This window comes from Chanodichthys erythropterus, chromosome 5 (assembly GCF_024489055.1).
Source record: "Chanodichthys erythropterus isolate Z2021 chromosome 5, ASM2448905v1, whole genome shotgun sequence".
Classification (NCBI taxonomy): Eukaryota; Metazoa; Chordata; class Actinopteri; order Cypriniformes; family Xenocyprididae; genus Chanodichthys; species Chanodichthys erythropterus.
Genome location: NC_090225.1, coordinates 19255953 through 19270737, shown reverse-complemented (window position 1 = coordinate 19270737; position 14785 = coordinate 19255953). Strand labels below are relative to the sequence as shown.

General features: G+C 35.3%; 1 protein-coding gene across 1 annotated transcript in view; it reads left to right on the top strand.

Annotated features, from left to right (window-relative positions):
- Positions 1 to 14785, top strand: part of zcchc24 (zinc finger, CCHC domain containing 24) — a 38676-nt gene that overhangs the window by 8104 nt on the left and 15787 nt on the right. The gene's annotated exons all lie outside the window — the stretch shown is intronic.

Below are 14785 nucleotides of genomic sequence, written 5' to 3'. Positions count from 1 at the left end.
ACAGAGCAGCAAGTATATCAGGCTGCTGTCACTTTAAGACCAAACACACAAATCCATTATACTGATAAACATCCGGTTTACATCCAACTGTTTACTTTGACTTCAGACATAACTGGCTGTGTTTACATGAATACTCCACACGACAGGCATTTTGACATAATTGCGTGTGTATTCGACAATTCAAGTGCAATAAGGCGTGAAAGAGAACTGAATTTGTGAACTCATTCTGAGACACGTGGATTTCTGTGCATGTGTTTGCGCTGTGTGTACCGCATTGAGATCTTTTTCACTGCTTATTGTGCTTATTAACACTTTTTAACATCGAGCACGTCCCAGATTCGTGATTGTCTTCTGAGGCAGCTTTCTGTGCACGTACTTTGGCAGTGTGCCAGTCAGCACGACCGCCGTACCGAGTTCTTTTCCAGGATATATTGTGCTTATAACTCTTTTAAACATCAAGCACGTCCCGCTCTTTATAATCTCATTCATGCATTTTATCACTCTGAAGTGCCAATATGTACATACCGTGATATACACAAAATGACGATAGACATTTTATACCGTGGTAACGATATATATCGTCATACCGCCCAGCTCTTTTGTCAAGAACAATATCTTTTAATTAAAGTTGTTCAGGATGTGCATTTTTCCATTTTGTCTTCATTATCTTTTATAAAATAAAAAGCACCATTTCATAATGAAAAGTTTTGTCAGTAATTGTCTTGGCAATATTAACACTGCATACTATATTTGTAAGAATTTGAATGAGGAACCAGATACAGTAGAGTAGATTCAGCTTGGGTCTGTTGTCTTCATATCTTTTGATGGGAAAATTGTAGATTCTTTTATGTTAATCAAAAACACATGAATGCTATTGATTTCATACAGCGCTCTCATTATTCTTTTGACATAATACATCTCTTGTTCAAATCGTATTCATGGCACTGGAATGTGTGTGTGTATATATATATATATATATATATAGCCTGTTTCGTCTTCCTTCAGTGTCCTGATGTTCTGTTTTTGAGCAGCTTTTTACAGTTTGAAGCCAGTTTACTATTGAATTTAATTGTAATTCTGGAGGTCATTCTGGAGTTCTTTTTTTACTATGTTGTTCCACTTATTTTTTATTTATTTTTTTTGAACGAATCAGGAAATTTGCTGTTTGTGATGCAACTTTCATTTACGTATTTTGTTTTCAACATATGCTGCCCTTATTTTGCATATTTAAGTTCCTCCTGGTGTTTTGGGCCACTTAAGTCTATTGATTAAAGGTGGCAGATTCAACACTTTGGGGGCTATTTTGAACAAATGGTGCCCCATCATCATCATCAGCATGAGTGAAATCTACCTCAGCACTTCACAGTTTGACAACTTCATTACTTCCAAAGCGAACACCTTTGTGAAAATGCATGTTTTATTTCACAGAGCATTTTGTCCGCCGTTGGTCAAAGCGATAAAGCTTTTATGATTTGTTGTTGCTGTTATCATTATGTAAGATAGTGAAATTGTAAACATTAGCTTGGGGTTGTGTAATTTCGTTTGACAAGAAACCTTTGTTTGAGACAAACTTCCATTACAACTGCTCCCGCCTGTGAAAGGAAAACACTCTGATGTAAGAGGCAATCACTGAGCTCTTAGGAGACAGTCACCTTCTCCTCGGTCTCTTGCTGAGATAATTACATAAACATGGCTCTAATAGGGAGCCAAAATGACAATGCATTTCCTGCTTCTTGATAGAAACAAATAAATAGCTGTAACTGCGTACATAAGCAAGTTCATTTTCAATCAGAAACTATGTCAGGCCCTAGTAATGAAGTGTGAATATGTATTGTTAAAAATGCTTTGTAATATATAGTGCGTACTTGGTCATTTGACAGTACTGTTTCTCTGAGAGTGCTAGAAAACTTTTGATGATTGTTTCAAAAGCCATATTCATTGGCTCTTGGTCAGATATAGCCTCTGCTGACTCGACTAAGTGTGCCTTTTGTTGCACACTATATATTATCTTTATCTGTTTTCAGAATCAATTTCAGGCAGTTGTTTAAATCAAGAGAGAATTATGATCTGAGTTAGAGTTGATTCCCTTCTGAACCAAAACACGCCGTCAAACATTGCTGGAAATGTTGTATCATGATGTGAAACTGCTTAAAAAATATTTGTCCTCTTAATCATTCTTTTCAAGTCTTTTCAGTTTTGAAATCCAACTTAAACTGACTGTCAGTATTTAGATTTATTGAAACCATTAACTTTTGACTTGTAACAGTTTTGAATTTTCTACTTTGTGTTATTTAGATTCTGTGTTTGTATTAGACAGGGATCATATATGGTTCTGCTGAAAAAAAAAAAAAGTATAGTTATATAACATTGACCGAGTTTACTGGCCTTATTGTTAATAAAACCAGCTCTAAAGTTGTTCTATAGAAATTGATGTTATTGTACACAAAATGCACTGAGTAAATGTATTTGAGTGTGATGTTGCTTCATAAATCTGTTTGCATTCATGTTTGTCCAGACCAGCTGCTCAGTGTTTCTCACAGCTTGTCAGTCTGCTGTCCTGGGAAACAACCAGCCTGATGTTGCAATGTTCACATTCATAGTCCAAAAACATGTGTTTTTATGTATAACATAATTATGTACAATAGAAAAGCCATTTTGAACCGTAATGATTCATCTAATTTGACTTTTAATATAATTACTTTTAAAGTTAGTCAATATAATTACTGTTCAAAAATGTGGGGTCAGAAGAAGTTTATCTTAAAGAATGTAACTATTATTCAGCAAGGACGCATTAGAAGTGACGGTAAAGACATTTATAATGTTACAAAAGATTTATATTTCATTTTTGGACTTTCTATTCATTAAATAATTCTGGGAGTAATGTATCTCATTTTCCACAATAATATTAAGCAGCACAACTGTTTTCAACACTGATAATAAGAAAATCAGCATATTAGGATGATTTCTGTAGGATCATGTGACACTGAAGACTGATTGTTGTATAACAATATTATTATTATTTTTTCACTGTATGTTTGATGTAATAAATGCTTCTTTGCTGGGTATAAGAGACTTCTAAAAAAATCTTAACTTAACTGACCCTAACTTTTGGACAGTAGTCTTTATTTATAAATTATAGTTATAAATGTAAGTGCACTTATAAGAAGTGCAATAGACTTGGGTGTGAAACAGAGTGCCTCTTTTATTTATACATATCTTAATAGAGCAACAGTTTCACTGCTGGTACGATTAGAGAAGTCCTTGTCAGAAATTGGAAACAGTCAGCTGATGAAGGCCAGCACCAGGGAGAGCACACTTAGCACACTTCCTCAAAAAGGAAATCAAAGTTAAAAGAATATGAAAAGCGGGTTTCCTGCCAGCTGCTTTGTGTTCTGTACACAGAGAATAGCACTCTTCCTATGATTTTGCTGATATGACAGCAAATGCGCCTCCCTCTTTCTGGCCTGTAGATGTCCCTTTGCATGAGACTTCTATGTCAACAATCAGAGGCGGATAATGATAACATCTCTTCAAGTGAGAGTTGTGATCTGTTGTCATATTTAGAAATGAGAAACCCACAAATGTGACTGGTGTTCTGCTTCAGAGATGTTTTGTTTTGTTTTTTTTAAACAGGCTTTCGTCAGAGAGATCCATGAAGACAAATTACAGGGCACAATGGCGTCAGTCTTAAAAAGTCCCACAAAACAATCACAGCGATTCCTGCTTTGTACAGATGGGGTATATTGGTTGGATAAAGAGACTAAGACGTTCAGCCTTTCACTGATGTGGACTAGAGTTTTAAGTGTAATTATTTAATAAATCCATCGTAATTATCTTTTCATTAACTTTTATTTGTCCAGAATCCTTCATAAAGATTTCAATAATTTCTCAGTGAGAGGTTGTGGTCATGTCTGGTCTTGTGAGCACAAAAGTTAATGAAAGAAAACAAATATAAGCAGTGGATGTCAACACTTATATTATACAATCTGCTGGTAAAAAGGGACATGATAAGCTTTGATTTGTGGGCTTTTGATTATGATTTGGAGATTTTCCGCTGTTTTTAGTTCATCTGAGTTGCATTGGGTTCTCTGGGTTCATTCTCTCTGAGATCAACTTGATTTCTTAAAGACGTAGTTCACCCAAAAATGAAAATTTAATAAATTATATTTTTTCTATTCATTAAATAATTATGGGTAAAATGTACAACGGTTTCAGTAATTTTAAGCAGTACAACTGTTTTTAGTGTTGATAATAATAAGAAATGTTTCTTAAGCATAAAATCAGCATATTATTAAAATGATTTCTGAAGGATCATGTGACACTGAAGACTGGAGTAATGCTTGAAATTCAGCTTTGCCATCACATGAATAAATTACATTTTAAAATATATTAACAAAGAAAATAGTTATATTGCAATATTATTATTATTTTTTTACTTTATTTTTGATGCAATAAATGCATCTTTGCTGAGTATAAGAGACTTCTAAAAAAACCTTACTGACCCCAACTTTTGGACAGTAGTGTATATTTATAAATTATAGTTATCAATTTAAGTGCACTTATAAGAATATGTCAACACTAATATTATACTGCTGGTAAAAGGACAAAACTTTGTTTTATGAGCTTTTGATTATGATTTGGAGATTTTCCTCAGTTTTTAGTTCATCTGAGTTGTATTTGGTTCTCTGGGCTCATTCTCTCTGAGATCAGCTTGATTTCTTAAAGGCATATTTCTCCTAAAATGAAAATCGAAAATTTACTCAAAATGATGTAGTTCCAAACCTTTATAAATTTATTTATTCTGTGGAACATAAAAGAAGATATTTTGAGAAATATCTCAGTCTTTTTTTGCCCATACAATAGAAGTCAGTGGTAACCAAAACTGTTTTAACAAAATAACTTCTTCAAATTAACTTCTTTTGTGTTCTGCATCTGAAATGTTTTTTGGAGGGTGAACTCTCCCTTTAACTTGATGTGAGCATTTAGGATTTTTCCAATGGTTAGTCACAGGAAGTCACCTTCTGAATTATTGTTCAAAGTCGCTCTTGTGTGCCACCAAACCATAGACAAAGCCACCATTAACCTGCACAAGGTCACTGGTATTGTTACCAAGAGGTTGTTTGTTGTTACAAGACTATGTACAACCTACAAGTTCCTTTGATTGCATTGTACCAACCTAATAACTTCAGCGAAATGGCCATTTGTTTGTCCTTATCTAACATGGAAACACATCCTGCCCAGCTTAGGAGAACAGATAACCGTACAACCATGAGCTCATCTCGTATCATAAACAAATATCTCTGACCGATCCATCCCTCTCACCAGAGTCATTAGATTCCAGACTGAATGCCATCGCTCATATTTTGACCTCAGGATGGGAAAGGGTCGACGGCTCTTTTTCTTCTGTTTAAAATGAATATTACTGAGGCCTAACTGGCAGCGTTCATACTGAGGACCAGGGCACACAAGCACAGTAGATGGTGTCAGAGGAATAACACAGAATGCTTTGTGTTCAGGTCTGAATCGGGACCGTCAGGAAGGGCCTAGTGCTGGGAATGGCCGATGTTAATTAAGGGTCCCATTGTTTGTTTTTAGGATCCCCAGACGAAGGGGTCAGGAAGTCAGCTCGTATTGTTCACCCAGTGGGATGCTGACTACAGCACAAGTGGGGACCACAGATCTTTTTTTCCATTTTAATCACAGTACAGGCAATCTCCTGTTGGACAGATCTAGTAGAAAAAGAGTCTGTTTGTTTGTATGGAGGATCAGGGAAGACAGCTGTGTTTGGGGTGGGAATCTTTTGGCAATTTACGATCTGATTCTGGATCTACGATTTATTAATGAGTTTATTAACTCTGAATATCAAATTTATTTGTGCATTTTTAAAAATAAATTACTTAAATAATGAATTCTAAGTGCTTTTTAAAATAATTACAATTGTATGTTAAGGATTACTAACTAACTAAAATAACTTTAAAACATTGTTTTTTATTGCAGTGCTTGCAAGACCACCACTGTATTAATATTACTCCTTCTTCTTCCTCTTCTTCTGCTTTCTTTTCTTCTTCTTCTTCTGCACAGCACATTTCTTGGAGGTTTGTACATTTTATTTATTTTTAAGTTAAACTTTTAAAATCTCCCATTAGCTTACATTAGAGTTGGCAGCATTGATGATCATTATGATAATGTGATCACTGTAATGTTTGCTTTCTGAATTGGGATTGGTCTTGTTTCTTGCATTCATCTGCATACTAAATTCTGAGTGGACTTTTCTTCATTCCATCTATTTATTCAGCTGTAGGTGCAAAGATGGTGCAAAGACACTGCAAAAATGGTGTCCTGTTATATGTTAATTCCTTTATAGAGTTGACAGACCACAGGATGCATGCTTAGTGTCGTGACAATGGCAACATTTAATACTGCATTTAATTTAAACAGAACCTTTAATATAGCACTGCTATTCTTCAGGAATGGCAAATACTCAGTTTGTGTATTTTGTTTTATTTTTATTTATTTATTTATTTTTTGGGTTATGACGATATCATCATCACTGCTCATTCAATTACAAATATCATCTTGGAGGCTAATGTAATTGAACTTTTTTTTTTTTTTTTTTTTTTTTTAGATATATGGTGGAACAGATATGTTTGAATGCTTTTTTTTTATATATATTATTTTTAAAATTTTGTTTATATGCAAGAAGTAACTTCTTGATGTTGTAAGAATGAGTTAAAACCCATTCTGTGCTGGACTGGTTCTTGAGCCCGACACAAAAGAAACACAAAAGAGGCTCTTGTAGCGAGCTGGAAGGCCTGTGTTGAGTCACTGTGGCGGCTGGAAGGGCTCAGGGAAGTAGTGGGGGTGTGAGGGGGAGAATGACTGAGGGGGGGAAGGGCAGTATGGGAATGTTTTTACAGTCTGACCTGTGATCTTCCTTCTATTCTGCTCCAGTCCTTTTCTGACACACTTTATCTGTCTGGTTCCTGGTCCTACAGCGGCCTCCAAAAAAATATTTGGACAGTTCACATATAAATGCGTTTGCATTGCCTGACAAAATATTACACCAAATGGAATTTATTTGAAAGACCTTAAAAAAAAGATATACTGTTCAAAATTAAGACAAAGTATTTGAAATTTTTTCTCGTTGTCTAATGTTGGTGGAACATGTTTATGGTTAATATGATGAACAGTATCTATGGTTATTCTTCTGGGACGCCTTACAAAAAAGAAGTTTATTCAAGTGTGCTATTAGTATAACTAAAAATAAGAAAGTATACTTTCATTCTACTTTTTATGTACTTCTCAGAAATAATACTTAAATCTATACTTAAAGGGTTAGTTCACCCAAAAATGAAAATTCTGTCATTAATTACTCACCATCATGCCATTCCTAACCCGTAAGACTTTTGTTCATCTTCGGAGCACAAATGAAGATCTTTTTGATGAAATAAAATATGTGAATAAAAGCCTAAATTAAATCTGTTCATCATATAAAGCAATCAGAAAATTTGGACTAGACCACTCAATTCATGTGGATTAGTTTTACAATCTCGTTACGAACTTTTTGAAGCGTCAAAGTGGTAGTTATGTAGGTGTCTATGGAGGGACAGAAAGCTCTTAGATTCCATCCAAAAGATCTTAAGATGAAGGAAAGTCTTATGGGTTTGGAACGAAATGAGGGTGAGTAAACAAGGACAGAATTTTCATTTTTGGTGAACTAACCCTTTATGTATACTTGACTTATACTGACAGAAAAGTCCAAGTATATTTGGCCTATACTTGTGCTCAATCTTTTGATCGAGATATACTTAAAAGTATTAGTAAGTATTGTAAGTATACTTAAAAGTGCTTGTAGTTGTGTTTACTCTTTTGATTGAGTAGCCTATTAAATACTTTTTTTACGTAGCTTTACATACTGTCTTATAGACTTAAATTGTTTGAAAATATTGATTTATAAAGAAAACAGATATGTTCTTAATTCTGAGTATGTGAATTTTTGTGTAGTCCGCTGGCAGTGTACATAGAAATGTACTTCAAACCTACTTAAAGTACAGGTAAATGTATATTTCAACTATAAAAATTAATACCTAAATAGGAACATAGTAGTATACTTGAAGTGCAAAAATAATATAAAAATAGTAAACTGTAAGTATGCTGTTAAGTTCCCTTAAAGAAAACTTACAAGTATCCTTGCATTATAAAACTATTAAACTAATAGTTTACTGAGAGTATACTTCAAAGTATATTTTCATTAACTAAAATAATGTGCTACAAGTATTTAACTATCAGTATATCTATGTTCACTTGTAGTATAGTCAGTACAAGTAAACAACGTAGCTCTAAACTAGTCGTGTACTCAAAGTTCACTACTGTTACACCTAAAGTATACATATACTTTTATACACTGAAAAGTGGGCTAATTTAGTCCCAAGTAGCTTTGAAATAGTACACTTACAAGTATATTTATATAAATATTATTTACTTAAGTATAATTAATAAAATGAACTTGAAGTAAACTTATTTTTTGTAAGGGACACCTGTGTGAACTTGACTTCATACATCCACTAAAAATCACTGTGACACCAGCTAATTAAAATTAATTGCAAAAAATAGCCAGAAGGTTCTTCTCTAGAGTTGTTTGTTTCCAGATGCCATTTGATCTGATATTTAATTTAATGCAATGCAAATAATACATTTCTAGGTGTCTAAACGTGTTCAAATACTGTACTTTTTGGGCTACTTTACTGTATGTACATCTTTCCAGAGATTGCATATATAGATTTCATGCTTGTGTGTGTGTGTGTATGTGTGTGTGTGTGTGTGTGAGAGAGAGAGAGAGAGAGAGAGAGAAATTGGCAAGGCTATCTGAGAGAAGACAGTGAAACAGGCTGAAATGTAAACAGATAGAGCTTATCTCTGTGGCAGGAGACATAACAGACAGCCCTCTCCTCTGGACATGGCCGAGAGCAGCTCAGCTGAGGGATGACATGCGTTTACATGGATATTTACTACACAATAAATCCCTCGCCGTTATCGTAGCCTAGTCAGATAAACACATAGCATGGTGATACAGCAACAAACCACACTATAAAATAGCTCGCATATGTACAGCCACATCCTAAGTGCTCAAAAACAAACGTGCTTTTCAGCTGAAGAGAAAATGTGTCTCTCGTATGAAAAAACAGTGGTGCAATTTGTCCTCTTCACTATGTCAACCATGTGCTCTGAAATAAGATGGAAACATTTAGATACATTACCTCGATCTTTTTACACACAAGCCAATCAACCTGCTCATGTCATTCATTGCCACAGTAACTTAATCCCATTTTGCAGCTGTACAAGTCGTTAGGGTTAGCCGGGCTGGCACAGAGATCCTTGGGAATGGGGTTTTTGACCATTGCAGATACCAAGGATCTTTTGCATGTGAAAGTTTCGAGAAATATTGTAGGGACATTTTTTAAGACACGATGACTATCGGGAATACGGCCGTCGAGGGTCTCGTGTCGTTGGCTGTGGAAACAGATTTAGTTTGTGTAAAACTGTTGCTATGACACCATCCGATACAGTCCACAATTCCCATCTCATGTGTCATCCGTTTTCAAGGACCACACGCTGAATTGAGATTGTACGTGTGGCGAGAGACACAGAGAGAGGTTTTCGACCAGATCAGAATCGATTAATAAAAACGTCAGCATTATCTGCAAGAAATATTTTGCCAATGCCAGCGAGTGTTAATGTGAACCCATAGCACTTTTCCAGTGAAACCGAATACATAGAAAACATTTATCTACACATCGGGCCAAGAGAGAACCTCCTCCTGAGAAACCGAAGAACACAATGTGCTCATTCATAAATAAGACCCCTACCCGTACACTTTTCAAGTACAACACCAATTTGAACCTGTTAGCCCAGATTCAAGTTTTATTAATAACATAGTTAAAATAATGTTTGGAAATATATTAAAGGCTAATCCAGGCAAAGCGATTTCAGATATGATTCATATTAGTTTGCTAAGATAAGTAAACATGCTCTGGTTTGTTTTAAGGGGATGGAGGGCTTACTGTACCTGTATTACAGCCATTCGGTTTCAGCTTGAGAATGATATTTTTGAAATGTATTCTGCTTGGACACTGTTTTCAGAACTGAATGAGATGGTGTAGCATATCACAATCATTATCCTTATTGGGAAATTGTTATATACTTCATTAGTTGTTTGGCAGGGTTACCAACACTATTTCCTCTGGCCAAACCGCCTTAGTTCTATGTGGACAGTATTTCATCACAATATCTCGGCAAAAAAAAGTACAGCAAAATGTCTCTTTTTACTCCATATCATCAAACAAAAGAGTCCTTGACAGCAAGAGCAGTTCCCATAACCTTTGGTTCATAAAATGTCACTCATAATTTGATTACACTCTTGACGGACAAGCCTCGGTGATAAGGAAGCGCATCGTTTATAACACTAGATCACAGCCAACAACACATGTATTTTCCTGTAGAACTAGGAAAAAGTGATCTGGAATGAAGCTCACGATCCTTGAGAAGAGACTAAACAGCTCTTACTGTGCAGGACTCTTAGAACAGTCTGTTTACATCTCTCTTGATCTCTTCTCGATTGCCAATAGCAGGTCGGTTTGAAGCAGCATTATGCTGTTGTAGGTGCAGCCAACATGAATGTTTTCTAGATAAATTGGATTATTTACATATTATTCAGTTTCCAGGAAATAGCTGAAATATGGTTTTGACCTAGACTGTTTCTCTGTTCATTAATTGGATCATTAATCTTAGGTAGGACATTACAAATATGTCTGCGGCAGATGAATTATAGATGCAGAAAAGATAAAAGTGCAAAATTGCTTTTTGTAAATTTTGATGATTCTTGTAAAAGATTAGCCTGGGTGCCAGCCCGAACCCCACCCACAACATTTTTTGAACGGGAAGTTCGGTCTGGACTCGATCCATTGTGGAGTAATTATGCTCGGCTCCCAGAAGGCCGAGCCAATCAAATTGCCAGGGCGGGCTTTAATCGGTGATGGACAGGCTATCTGCGGTTATGTAACCACCCACGTCATCAAAGAGCGCTTGGGTTGAATTGGTTTTCACCAACGATGACTGCAGCTGGAGAAGTAAGATGTTTAGATTCCGCTATCACGTCTGTAATAAAAGAAATCGACAGCACATTAATTTTAAAAGACGAACAAAGAACCACAATCACGGCATTTGTCGATGGGAAAGATGTGTTTGCCATCCTTCCAACGGGATTCGGCAAAAGTTTAAGTACAAGTTCAACATACTTCACTTACTGCGTTTCCTGATTGGTTGTAGGTCTATCCAATTGAGTGCAGAGGTTTTTTTTTTCACTGGTTCGGTTAAGACACGCCCCATAATTCAAGCGCAATGGAGCAGTATCAGACTCACATTCTGCCTAGAATATGAGTATGATGAAGTCAGGCTAGTAAAAGATGTATATAATGTAAAAACTGTTTTGATCTTAAATCTAAAATCAAAAATCTAGTTCATCTAGGATCATGTGATACTGAGGACTGGAGTAATAGCTGCTGAAAATTCAGCTTTGCCATCACAGGAATACATTTAGTCATTTAGCAGATGCTTTTTTCCAAAGCGACAACAGTATGTAAGTGCCGTGTCAAGTCACAGTTTCATCAGTAAAGTGCTCGTAGGAAGGATTTTTTTTTTCTTTGTAAATATACAAATAGATGGAAAAAGAATAGAAATCGGGAAAAAAAAGTAAGATAAATAAAAAGTAAGTGCTACTATTACTGGGTCAAGTGTTGACGAAAAATAATAAATTACGCTTTAAAATATATTAAAATATAAGAGTTCATTTTAATTGTAATATGTGATCCGTGCTGGCAAAATGAATTGCAATGAGCAAATTTTCAAAAATGAGTTGTTATTCTTTTAAAAAACCTTCAAAATGATGTATGATTTGTTGGAATCTTACCAAAAATGACTGAGCTACACCTGTTTGAAGTCGATAGAGTCAGCAAAGTCAATTTTGAGAAAAATCGAGTTAAAGTTTTCTGAAGGTTCCAAAACAAAATCACCTAGAAACCATACATTTAAAAAATCCCTGTTAATACCACCAAATTTTGCACAATCCAAGTCAAAACCCATAATTGTAGGAAAAAGAAAATATATATATTCAGCTTTTTTTCCATGATTAATATTAAGAAACATAAGATAGCGTATAGGCCTATATTAAGACCTACTGTACCACACATATCTAATATAATGTCACACATCAGATGTTTTTCATGGTCAGAGGAAACGTACTTCTTTCAGAAAACATACAAATCAAGATACTTTTAGATGTTTAATTGCTATTTTGTAGAAACCATGGAAACACCAAAGACGCTTTAATATATTACATGTTTTAATAGACAAGGGCACAACTGTTTTGATATGTTTATAGACAGAAAACTAATTAATGTTATATAGCTCAACACGTTTAGTCGTATTGTTTAAATCAAATTTTCTTGATTTTTTGCGAATACCATGCTTTACCATGCCTCAGAGAAAAACACTATTTTGACAAGTAGCTAACATAACATAATCAGATGCAACTTTATGATTAGTAACAGTAATGCAGAATTTTCCCCATCATACAATACGTTTTAAAATTAACTGCATGCCATTTATCAACACAAGCCATCCAGCATTTATTAATGATATTCTAAAATCAATCTAGCTTACTGCAGTGTGTCTCAAACAAGTGTCTCACAGCAGCCATGCTGTGCACATTTTCATTTTCACTTGTTATAACATTTTCAGCACACTCAAATGTATCTAATATGATAAACAGAGCTGCGTTACCTCATACTCACAACCGGAAAAGTGGAAGCAGCGCCGGCGTCTGTGTCATAATGAAAGTTAGTTAAAAAACGTTATTAATCGTATCCATGAACATGATTTGTTCCCGAGTCCTATCCCAGTTCTCTTACACCAACCGTTGAGATGAAGACCACATATCCCAAGATTCCGCGCTTAAACTTGGCGTCATCAAGCTACGCCTTTGTTTTGAACAGGCCTCTAGCGACCTCTAGCAGCAGAAAATATTACATAGTGCACCTTTAATTAACTTATTTTTGTGAAAACCTCAATTTCAACCAAAATTGTCATTTTTCACTTGTTTTGCCTGTATCTCGAAATTAGCCCGTGCGCATTCCGACTGATTTTGCTAGCACAGGTCACATATTTTTTTCACAATATAACTGTTTTTACTGTATTTTTAATCAAATAAATGCAGGCTTTGTCACCGTAAGAGACTTTTTTCAGAAACATTTTTAAAATGTTAACGACTTTTGAATGCAGGACCTAGTGTAGATACATTACAAGCTAATTTGTCTATTACTATATAAGGAGGATACAAGTGTAGATGTTGACAATAAAGGTCCCTGAATGTTAAATCATGTGTGATTTAACACACCAACCTAGTTTGAAAGCAACAGAGGTTAGTGGCCTTACTGACACTGCTGTGACAGTGTGTGATAAACTCCTAATTAGAGGAGGAATGCCAAAACTGCCTGTCTAACAGGCACAGCGAGCCATCTTGCCTGACAGTGCTCAAAGAGAAGGCCTTCATTAAAGCCCACATTTGTTCTGACTAAATTTAAATGGGAAATTCAGTGTTATTTCAAGATTAGGCTCCCTTGGGTTCTGGATTTAGGGTTTGATCTACAGTACAGGGTCACTTAGAGTGTTTACCCACATGATGGCTAACGCTTGTGTTTGATAAGCCCTCTTGAAAAATATCAGTGGTTTGCCAGCTATTTGCCTGTCACCAGTTGTAATAGAGTGCTGAGATGATTGCTTAACACTGGTTTGTAGATATGTTCGTGCCTTCAGCTTTGCCATCAGACTATTTGAACTTGAAATAGTATTTTCTTATTTAATCCTCCTTTATAGCTGTTAAACATTTATTTCAGCTCAATCAGTTAACAATTTAGATGCCATAACTGCTCCTTTCTACTGATTCAATGGTGGTGTTTCGAAAGTGACTTTGCATTCGGAATAAATATTTTTATTTGCAAGTAACATACTGTATTAAATTGTAATTATTTAATTGTTGGTTCTATTTATGGTGTTCTCCATTTTGTAAGAAGTTGTACCTTGACAAAGGCTGCTTGAATGTCTGCCGCAACGTCTGAAAAAAGGTGTGCTTTTGCTTTAGCTATTGCTCAATTATTTCATTATAGCCAGTGTTTTACCAGTGGCAGTTCTTTTGTAGGGCTCTTAAAGAATGAAATTGACTTTTTTCAGGACTGAGTATTCATGAGCTAAGAAGTCAAATTTCAAATTGCCTACTTCCCTGCGCCAGCCGAGAATCTGCCATTAAGATGAATGGAAGTTCATAACAGATAGCTATTTCCAGGTATTATAGACCTCCTTGAGCTTGACACAGAATTGTCAATACTACGTTTCCACATTGAATAAAGTGTCTGTCTGAGTAATGTTGTAGGAGTGCAAAGATTTCCTGTATAATGTCCGTTCAATCATGCTTGTTGACCCATTATTGTCGTAATTCATGTTGCTATGTTACATATCACTTCATGACATGTATGTGTGATTTTGGCTGGCCAGGTCTCTTGGAAGTCCTCTTTGTTTTTGTTCTGAAACTGGGGCAGGGATGAATATAGCAAACACTGTGGTATGTTAATAACTAGTTCATTTATTTGTGTGACTGAATGCAATTTTATTGCCTATAAATAAGGAGAGTGCTGGTTCCCAAGAAATGATTTATTGAGTGTTATGTTATTCAGCC